General features: G+C 49.0%; 1 long non-coding RNA gene across 2 annotated transcripts; it reads right to left on the bottom strand.

Annotated features, from left to right (window-relative positions):
• Positions 1–899: 899 nt before the first annotated feature.
• On the bottom strand, positions 900–2,556 carry LOC119176789 (uncharacterized). 2 transcript variants are annotated; one of them, XR_012887883.1, is made up of 4 exons: positions 2,235–2,556; positions 1,503–2,158; positions 1,227–1,433; positions 900–1,167 (listed from the first exon to the last, which is right to left on the bottom strand). It is a non-coding gene; the product is annotated as an uncharacterized LOC119176789 (long non-coding RNA). The 2 variants fall into 2 exon arrangements; XR_012887882.1 differs by having other exon boundaries at positions 1,227–2,158.
• Between the last annotated feature and the right edge of the window lie 7,816 nt (positions 2,557–10,372).

Genomic DNA, 10,372 nt, shown 5'->3' with positions numbered 1-10,372 from the left:
TGCCACTTACCTAGCAGTGGGTAGCATTTTGAACTTTGCAACAACGCAGCGCCTTGCAAGGAAATGTGGGCGAAATTCTCGGCATATTTTTTTGCTGCAATTACTGGCAATTGTCAAGAATTACAAACTGCCATGAGCACAGACACATAGAGTTTATTTAAATCTGCGTGGATGAAACTGTGGATGAAAAGTTGGGAGATAGAGTGAATGACACAAAAAAGATCACTGAAAAAATAATTATGCCTCTGGTTTTCTCCCTCCTCCGGCCGAACAGGATGGGCGACCACCAGCACGAAACAGTTTGTTTTGTTCGCGCGTAAAAAAGTGCAGACGGCACTTAATAAAAAAGTGCACAACTTCTGCCGTGGTGCTCACAAAATGTGTTCCACAGCCAACACTGGCCGAGGAAGTGTGGTCGTCCAGCAAGATGTTTTCAACAACGTTCATGTAGACATTGGCACAGGCTATATTGCCTATGGGGCGCATTTCAACATGTTCCTCCACAATTTGCAAGAGGCGCAATGGTTGCTCCGATGGCACTTGCAAAAATCCTCTCGTCCTAATTGCAGTCAATGCAGTTGGCTCTCGGGAGTTGCTTCTAAGTGTTTGGAGGCAGTCCTTGCAGCTTATTTTAGCAAACTTCTTTGCAACATAGCCGCCAAGGTAATCCAAAATGCAGTCCCTCGTTGACTCCGGATGAATCATATCTTGCATGCATTCACCAGGCTCCAGCAGTATATCATCAAAAAGAACAGCCAAGGCATCAACCTGAAACGTAAATATTTTTCATACCACAATGACAAGAGTGAGAAATTTGAAAAGTGAAAAAGAAGAATAGAAGCTCGTTGTATATCATACGACTAGACGTGCATGTCATTAGCATCAAAGGGCTAGACAACATTCAACACATTTCCTTAAGATGGAGAGACACCCTACGAGCAGCGTTGGTGCGCTATTAAAATGTTTACCTGATTAACAGTCGGTTCTTTATGTTGAAAGAGATTCTGCATTTTTAAAAGAAGACGTGGACCATCCCCTTCAACTGAGGCTCGCTGTGGCGGACGGATGAAGTTGTTGACCGAGAGCAACCGGTAAATGAACAAAAATTGCTGAACCGTTGGCTGTCCCCCTGCTCCAGCAACATGCCTTGCTATGCCAAAAAAACCTCTGAAAGAGAGAAAAGTGCAAATAAAATGTCTTCAACTAGCGAAAACGTTTAAATTTACCTCGAGGTGGTCTTGTCCAAAGTTTCCAACTAAAACATAGCGAAAGCCACATTTCAGCAGCTTCTCGACAAGCGTCACTGTGCTGTGCAAAGTCATTCTCAGAGCATTGAATGTTGGCTTGCTCAGAAAGAAGAGTTGGTTTTGCTTTGGTAAACTCTGGTTGTAAGTGTGCCACCTGTCAAGCCACTCGGTGTTCTCCTTCAGTGTCTGAAAAACAATCTGATTTATTTGGAACTTCAAAGGAAGCGACCATAGCTTTGAAATATTAGGGCTTACAGCAATGTGTTCTGCTTAATTATACTGCACATCTTGTGGCCTCTTGGAATTTAAGCAGTCGAATAGAATATTCGTTCGTGTCGCGAAATCTGAGGTTGCTTTGGAGCCACGAAGTTTCACACACTCTTCTCTACTGCGATAGAAGTCCATTGCTGAAGTGGTGCTTTCAGTGAAGAGCTGAAAGATTTTAGAGAAGTTATATGGCAGAGTGCTGTATTTTCATGAAGGAACAGCACTTTTTGATACATACTAATAATTAATGACACATGCTAGAGCAGACTTGCCTGGACAGCAAGTTTCACACTCAGTTTTTGGAAAGCGTTGGGCCTGATGTGTGCTTTCATAAGCTTTGGCACAGCCCGAAGTCCAGCTTGCTGCTCCTCGTAGTCTAGCATAGCTTCAAAGTGGAAATGCTGTACTTCTTTGTCACCAGGCAACTGTTACATTAAGAAAAAGCCTGTGAGACAAAACAGCCAGAGCACTGTGATGACTTATCTTAAACTGTGTTTTACCCACCAGGAATTTTCCAGCCTTCAGAAGGTTATTCCTGATGCACTTGAAGATGTGAGGTGGGTCAATTATGACCTGAATGACTTCAGAGGAGTCACATGGATGCTAAAATGACGTTGATACTCTGGCGATATCGCCGCTGACACCTAAAAGGAAGACATTTCTATTATTAAGATCACGTACTAGATACCATGAGGATAAATAATGTCTATAAATATTTACCCAAAGAGTTCAATGCTGATCTGTTCGAAGTAGAGTTATCGCAAGTGACTGCATCCACAACGAAACCGGCATTCGACTGGAGTACAATGCAATGCAGGAGCAGTTTAGCAATAGCGGAGCCTGGTGCAGCCCCTGACGTGCAAAACGCTCCGACAGTCTGCGACCAGCCACCGAGGAATGGTCGGAAAAGGAACACTAACACATGGTCACCATCTTTCACTTGGTCAGTAGGCTTCGTGTGCTCTGCTTAGTCGACCTTTCCAAGCAGTGTCATATCCGATTCCCTTACATGAAGGCTCCTTCTCACGCTCATCTCGTCAAACATCAGGAACGCTAAAGAAAAAAATATTATTTCAGCTGTTTACCTAAAGCGAAGAAAAATCAAATGAAAAAAAATAAAAATTGATACCTCGGCGTTCTCTCTCTGGAATATTTCCCACTTTGTCTTTGAGGATGGCAAATAAATTTTCATCAAATCCAAAGCCGGCCTTCAGATTTTTTAGGTAGGAGTAGAGTGTGCGAGGGTGTGGTAGAAGCAGAAAACTATTCTCGTGAAGAAATGTATAAACTGCTGTCGATTTGATTTTCAGCAGTAAACAGTCGTAAAGCCATTCTTTTTTATACCTGCAATAAATAAAATGCACATTTTTGTGTTCACGATTCAGTGACAGCACCAGCAAACAGCACTATCAAAGTAAAACAAAATATTGCATTTTTGTCCACGGCATCACTTTTCAGTTTCTATTATTATCCAAAAAGAAAACGCGCACACTCCGAAAACCCCACTTCACATAAAACTCCAAACACATTTCACAAACGGGATCTTACCGTGCTGCTTTCGTAGACTTCATATTTGCCTTCATGATGCACTGGTCTATAATGAGCTTCTCGCGGTCTGACAGCTTGTGAATATCTCCGCACATTCCACCTTTTTTATTCGCGTGCGCCTCCGCTTTTGCGAGTTTCCGCTGGCATGATTGAAGCTGTTGCTTCACGCTGCGAAGTTGCGCCTTCACTCTCTGCAGCTCCGATGCTGAACAAACTGGGACCTCTGTTTGACACTCTGCATCAGCGAAACCTGGGCGATTCTCAGTTCTTACAACATCTGCAAAGACTGACAAAGAGCAAATTTCATAGGGAAAGGAGCCAATTTTGTTAGCGTATAGTGAGCGAAATTTGTTAGCGTAGTGAGTGGTTAGGATACTTGCAAGCTTTGTGCCAGACTTACCGTCGATTTCTTCGTCGGCTGCAGTGGAGACGTCCGCATTCGCAACTGTCGCATCACAGTCTGGAGAAAGCTCTCACGGCCTTTTTACAGGTGGGCGCTTTGTTAGTCCACGCGAACGCTGTTTTGGTTTGGAGAGGTAAGCAGGCAAACCTTCGAAAATTCTTGGCGCGGTGCCTTCCACCAGTATTGGCCGATCTTGAGGCAGTGAAACGATGTTCCCATTCACTGTACACACGTCCGCACGTACGATGTCACTTGCATCGAAATGTTTTTCGCACACGCGAACATACTTCGAGTCGAACGAAAATCCGACAGTCTCCTGTCGCGGGATTGCACGTTTCCACCTGTCGCGTCGTTCTGCGTCGGCTGGTAAACAGAACAGGGAGACTTTTTTGACGTTGCCCTTGTATTGACGTTGTCTTGACGTTGCCCTTGTAGCGACAGCCCGGCACACAGCAGGTGTTGGGCATCGCGGTCACGACGAGGTGACCGCGAAAAGAGAAAAAAAGGTGCAAGCAGCACAAACAAGACCACTCCGCGCTCACACTCGGCTAATGCCGGCCAGCAGCAAGCGGCTTCCTCGTCCCCCGGATGGATGAATGGATGGATATGGCTGTACCCTTTAGATCGGGTGGTGGCTAGCGCCACCAAGCCGTAATACCTAATGAACCAAAAACTATATTTTTTTCCTTAAAAAGTGAGTTTGAGGATTCGTACTTTGCAGTGAAGAGTTTAATTTTCACTCGTGCCTTGACTTCAGCCACCAATCAGATAACCTCCTTCTAGTTAAGTCTACCGGCTTAAAGTTTATTTTGCCCTCCCGGTCCCTAAACCCCAGTGCTTTGAAAAACTCTGCGCCATCATCCTGAACTATAGGGTGAAGCCCTTTACAGAACATTATCAAGTGTTCCGCAGTTCCTTTTTCCTCTCCACACGCACTGCATACTGTGTCTACCCCTTCGTATTTGGCCCGATATGTCTTGGTTCGCAGTCCTCCCGTGCTGGCCTCAAACAGTAGAGAACTACCCCGAGTATTATCATAGATCCTTTCCTTGGAAATTTCCTGCTTAAAAGTTTGAAAGGTCTCTAGTGCGGACTTCTTAATCATGCCCATTCTCCACATGTCAGTCTCCGTTTCCTTCACTTTCTTCTTAACAGATAGTTCTTTTTGGTTTGGCCACCTGCTGTTTTCTAAGTATTTACCAGTCAACTTCCTGGTTCGCTTCCTCCATTTTGTATCGACATTCTTCTAGTACAAGTAGCTGAAAACCTTCCTAGCCCAACGCTCTTCCCCCATTTCTCTCAATCGCTTCTCAAATTTTATCTTGCTGCTAGCTTCCCTGCCCTCAAATTATGTCCATCCCACACCCCTTGTAGCTACGCCAGCGCCGCGGCGCGTAATGTGTGGGCGGTATATGAAGCTCTCCCAATGAGTTACGAGGGAATTTCATGACCAGTAAAAGTATTGAGAGACTGTGGTGTTTTCGAAAGACGTAAGAAGCACCGACAGCACCACCGTACAAAAAGACGTTTATTGTACGCAACACATCGAATATACACATAAAGGACAGGCGCGCCCCTTGGGGGTGAAAGAACACAAAGTAAAAACCGAAACTGAATATAACATACTCCCTCCCTTATATGTAGTGATTAGTTGTTAGTAAGTGTTAGTAAGAAACCCCTATGTATGCACTGTAAATTTTACACGCTGTATACACATACATATTTACACTACATACACACTGTGCTATACACACAGGCAACTAGTGGGTCTGATAGTCCTTGAGCCAGACTGGTGGCCGGTGCTCTCGGGACGGCCGATGGGGATGCTGCACGGCCAGAGATGGTAATGAGCTTGTAGAGCTCTGTAGTACGCCAGGAGACCACGATTGCGGCCCAGGAGAAGGCGGCTGCAGCATGACAGGCTCCGGTACAGGCCGCTGCGGATCAGGAGCAGGCGACTGCGGTACGGCAGACTGCAGTACGCCAGGAGGCGGCGGCTGTGACCCGGGAGAAGGCGGCTGTGGCAGGGCAGGCTGCGGCACTTGAACCGGAAGCTGTGGCGCAGGTAGCTCCGAACGTTGGTATGGTGCACTCGTGCCCCTCTCAGGAACCCGGGAAAGCTTGGAGGCGTTCCATGTGCGGCCGTCTGCAAGTCTGAAAGAGGCAGGTCCCCTCCTCCCCAACACCTCAGTTGGCGAGGAAAATGAGCGATCCCCCTTGAAGCGAACGGACAGCTTCTTGATACGAACGAAATCACCCACAGCTATCTTTGGCTGCTTAGCAGCTCTCCTGTGGTCCGTGTACTCCTTACTGCTTTGCTGTTGAAGCCGTACCCTTTGGCGCAGTCGCGCCAGTTCCTTTGCTTGGTCCTTTGCAAACGCTGGTGCCGAAAACCCCACAACATCCAATCTGCTTTGGGGCATTCGCCCATGCAGCAGAACTGCTGGGGCAACTCCAGTGGTAGCCTGTGGAGTACAGCGGTAAATAGAGAGGTAGTCCGTAACTGCTTGTCGGATAGGTCTCCTTTCGAGGAGTGAAACCTGGATGAATTTCTTCAGAGTTCGAATGAACCTCTCGACTTGCCCATTCGCCTGGAGGTAATATACAGACGAATGAGAAAGCTTGATGGCTCGATTTTGAAGAAAGGTTACAAATTCACGTGAAGCGAACTGCGGCCCATTGTCGCAAACAATCTCTTCCGGGTATCCTTCACGGGCAAAAACACTGGTTAAGAAGTCTTTCATGATGCTTGTGGCCACTTCGCTGCAGAAATATATCTCTGGCCAGTTGGAATGGTAATCGACCAGTGTTATAGCAAATTGGCTATTGTGAGGTGCATGTTCCAATGGGCCAACAATGTCTAGGCCCAGTTTCTGTCATGGCCTTTCAGGCCAGTCAATAGGCTGCAATGGCGCTGGCGATGTTCTGGCAGATTTATCTGCCTCCAGGCAGATGTGACAGTTTTTCACGACAGATTCAGCTTGCTTGTCTATCCGTGGCCACCAGAATAGCTCACGAAGTCGCGCCTTTGTGCGCGTGATGCACGGATGTGCCTTGTGGGCAACGGCGATGAACTGAGCCGTGAGTGAGGACGGAACAACGAGGCGTTCTGCGCGCAGAAGGTCATCAACAACAGAAAGTTCTTCGCGCACAGAGTAGAAAGGTTTTGCCTCCTCTGGTATGGACTTTTGTGGTGGCCAAGAACCGAGCACGAACGACTTGACCGTTTGCAGACAACCATCGTTGAGGACGGCTTGCTTGAATTCTTCCTTCGTCACGCAAGCCGACTCGACCAACGACACAATTTCTTCATCCTTGGCCAGCTGTGCCTGCGCGGCAGGAGCTGGCAGCCGAGAAAGAGCATCTGCCACCGTGTTGGTGGACCCCTTGCGGTACTCGACAGTGAAATTGTAGCATAGGAGTCGCGCATTCCAGCGTGCAATTCGAAGTGGCCTTCTGCCACGTCCTTGCGAAGACAGCAACGATACCAACGCCTGATGGTCCGTTCGAATCTTGAAATGGCGACCCCAAAGGTAAGTGTGCCATCGTTCGCACGCCCAAATGCATGCCAACGCTTCGCGTTCGCCGACCGAGTACTTTCTTTCCGCTGGTGACAAGGTACGACACGCGAAAGCCACTGTGCGGAGCTCATGGCCATTTTGCTGCTGCAGAACGGCTCCCAGCTCACAGTCAGAAGCGTCGGTCGACACGATGACTGGAAGTGATGGATCGAACATGTGGAGAACTGTACTTGAAGAAAGCATTTCCTTGACCCTCCGGAAACTGCTGTCTGCTTCGGCTGACCAGATAAATGGCTCATTCTTGCGAAGCAGAACGCGCATAGGCTCGACCACCTGGGCCAAGCGCGGAACAAACTTGGAATAGTATTCTACAAGACCCAGGAATGAACGGAGGGCAGCAACATCTATTGGCGCTGGAGTGTTAACTACCGAGTCTACTTTCTCTGGAAGCGGCGAGATACCTTGTGCAGTCACCTTATGCCCTAGGAAAGAAAGTTCTGGAACGTCGAAGAGGCATTTGTCGTTCAATTTCAGTCCTGCGTACTTTACTTTCTGCAAAACCTTTGTTAGGTGCAAAAGATGTTCTTCTGCACTTTTCCCAAAGACTATCACGTCATCAATGTAGAACAACACACAAGGGCAGCCATCTAGAATTGTGGCCATCATCTTCTGAAATGCCGCTGGAGCAGAAGCTAACCCAAAGCAAACTTTCTTGAACCGAAAGAGTCCTTCATGCGTGATAAAGGCTGTCAGGTCCCTGCTGTCAGGGTGCAAAAGAACCTGATGGTAGGCAGAAGCCAAGTCAAGTTTTGAGAAGTGTGTCGCACCTACCAAGACATGAAGGAGTTCCTCTGTATGAGGCAACGGGAAGCTGTCTGGTACAATAGCCTTGTTAGGCTCCCGGAGGTCAACCCAAATTCTGATGGTGCCGTCTTTCTTGTCAACGACAACAATGGGTGAAACCCATTCAGAAGCATCGATGCGTTCGATGATGTCAAGGCGCAGCAACCTGTGAAGTTCATTTGACACTGGTTCCCGAAGTGAATATGGAAGACGGCGCAGCTTCGAAGATACCGGCTGCACGCCTTGCCGAATCTTGACACGATGCGTGAACCGCTTAGCAAGACCCAACTCGGGACTGAAAAGTGAACCGAAGTCGTGTTCCAAGGCTGGCGGAAGGTTTGCTTTCCTGGGTTGCTCTATTGACTGCATCGGAATGTGACAAAGTGTCGGGTCATTAACACGCGGCGGCGGGGCAATGGACGTGTGTAGGCACTCAAGAGTGGAGCCCTGTATTCGAAGATTTAGGGCCTTAATGCCGTCAAGGCCAATCAGACAAGTTCCTTGGCGAACGATGTAGAAAAGAAGTGGTGCAGAGCGCCCTTTAAACTGAACGTCTGCCTGGAAACAGCCTCGCACGGAAATTGGGCGCTTCGAATAGTCAAACAAAGTGAAGTGCGGAGCTGGGAGGAGCAAACCGCTTTGAAAATGTTGGTGAAATTCTTGCTTTGATAGAATTGAAACAGACGACCCTGAGTCAACAAGGAATGACAATTTGACATCCGCTACGCGTACTTGTATGTAAATTGCGCTGCGAGCGGGATGCTGCACAGTCAAAACTTGCTCAGAACTTCCCCCTGACAAAGCATCGTCATCGATGCCAACTTCACGAATCCTGCCTTGCATTTGACGCTTGCGGTTGCATACTTTCTGAAAGTGTCCCTTGATACCGCAAAACAAACACTTCTTTACCTGCGCAGGGCACTGTGACGCTGATGCGTGGTAATTCCGCGAGCCGCATCGGAAACAGTGTGGTGAAACGGACCGGCTATCTCTGTCTCGCCGAGGGGGGCGGGGCCCCTGCGGCGCACGCGAACCGCTAGCGCTTGGAGAGTTTTGCTGAAAATGCGCTTTTGGCTGGAAATCGAATTTTCGCGAAGAATGCGAATACTGGGAACGACGCCGTACAGAAACAGGCTTGACCGAAGCAGAAAATTCCTTCAGCTCTTCGGCTGCTTGCTCAAACTGAAGAGCGATCCGCACTGCGCGCTCGAACGAAAGGGAGGAACCCTCGAGCAGCAACCGTTCAGGTACGCGGTTGGAAACAACGCCGGCAACAAATCGGTCCCGCAGAGCATCATCTTGTGAAGCGAACGAACAATGCGAAACAAGCTCCCGTAAAGCAGCAACAAAGTCATGAACGGACTCGCCTGCGTGTTGGCTGCGGCGGTGGAAACGATGACGCTCGACGACGACGTTACACGACGTGGAAAACTGCTGCCGTAAGGCGATGAGTGCAGCCTCGTACTCGCCAGTAGCGGCCACGGGAGGCTTCTCTTATACTTCCGGTGCTGCGGCGCTTGCTGGTGCCGCGGCATTTGACCCTGCAGGTAAAATCCGGTAAACACGCTGCCCTTCCGCCCCCAAACAATGCAGAAGAATGGCCTTGCGTCACGCTGGTGGGAATTCAGCTGCTCCGGATGCCAGAAGGTAGACTGTTAAAGTCTGCGCCCACTCCTCCCATGGAAGTGACGGCCGGCCGGGCGTCGGGAGGAACGGCGGCGGCGGAGCAAGGCTGGAGAAACTCATGGCGGGGCGGACCCGGACGACACTCGATGCTGAAGGTAGCTTGACGTGTTTATCCCACCCTCGTCGCCAATGTGGTGTTCGCGAAAGACGTAAAAAGCACCGGCAGCACCACCGTACAAAAAGACGTTTATTGTGGCAACACATCGAATATATACATAAAGGACCGACGCGCCCCCTGGGGGTGAAAGAACACAAAGTAAAAACCGAAACTGAATATAACAGGGACCATGGTTGCACCCAAGGGCGAGTGATGTTGCCACACATTGCGTAAGACTCGCCAGACTGGATAGCTCCGCTTGCATCATCGGGCTGCAATTGGGCCCGTGGGTTGAGGGAGCTCGCCGTGCGTTGCGTAACACACACTGGCGCGTCAAGTTGGATGACGTCGTTGAGATGATGGCGTCAGGCGGGCTCGCTCGCCTTGACACAGACTGCCTTTGCAGAGGCAATAACGTTTGGTCTGGACTCTCAGGCGTAACAGTGCTTACGCAGAAATGTCAGAAGCTCACACGACATCGTTATTTTAGAGTAAGAACGGGACATGTTGAAGATGATACATGCCATGCATTAGAACGTCTTAAGGCCTGACCACACATATTCGTCGCAGCGCGTCAGCTCGTTGCTTTATGACGTGGTGCCACACCACGTCAAAAAGCAACGATGCGCGCCAGATGGCGCACGGCAACGCGAAGTTGGGCACCCTCTCTCGGCGCTGCGCCAAATCCAACGCGATGCGACGGGTACGTGTGCTCAGGCCTTTAGAAGTACACATACATTACGTTCACGAAGAGAACGAA

Source organism: Rhipicephalus microplus, chromosome X (assembly GCF_043290135.1).
Source record: "Rhipicephalus microplus isolate Deutch F79 chromosome X, USDA_Rmic, whole genome shotgun sequence".
Classification (NCBI taxonomy): Eukaryota; Metazoa; Arthropoda; class Arachnida; order Ixodida; family Ixodidae; genus Rhipicephalus; species Rhipicephalus microplus.
Note: the sequence above shows the minus strand (reverse complement) of the source record. Positions and strands in the feature narration are given on the sequence as shown.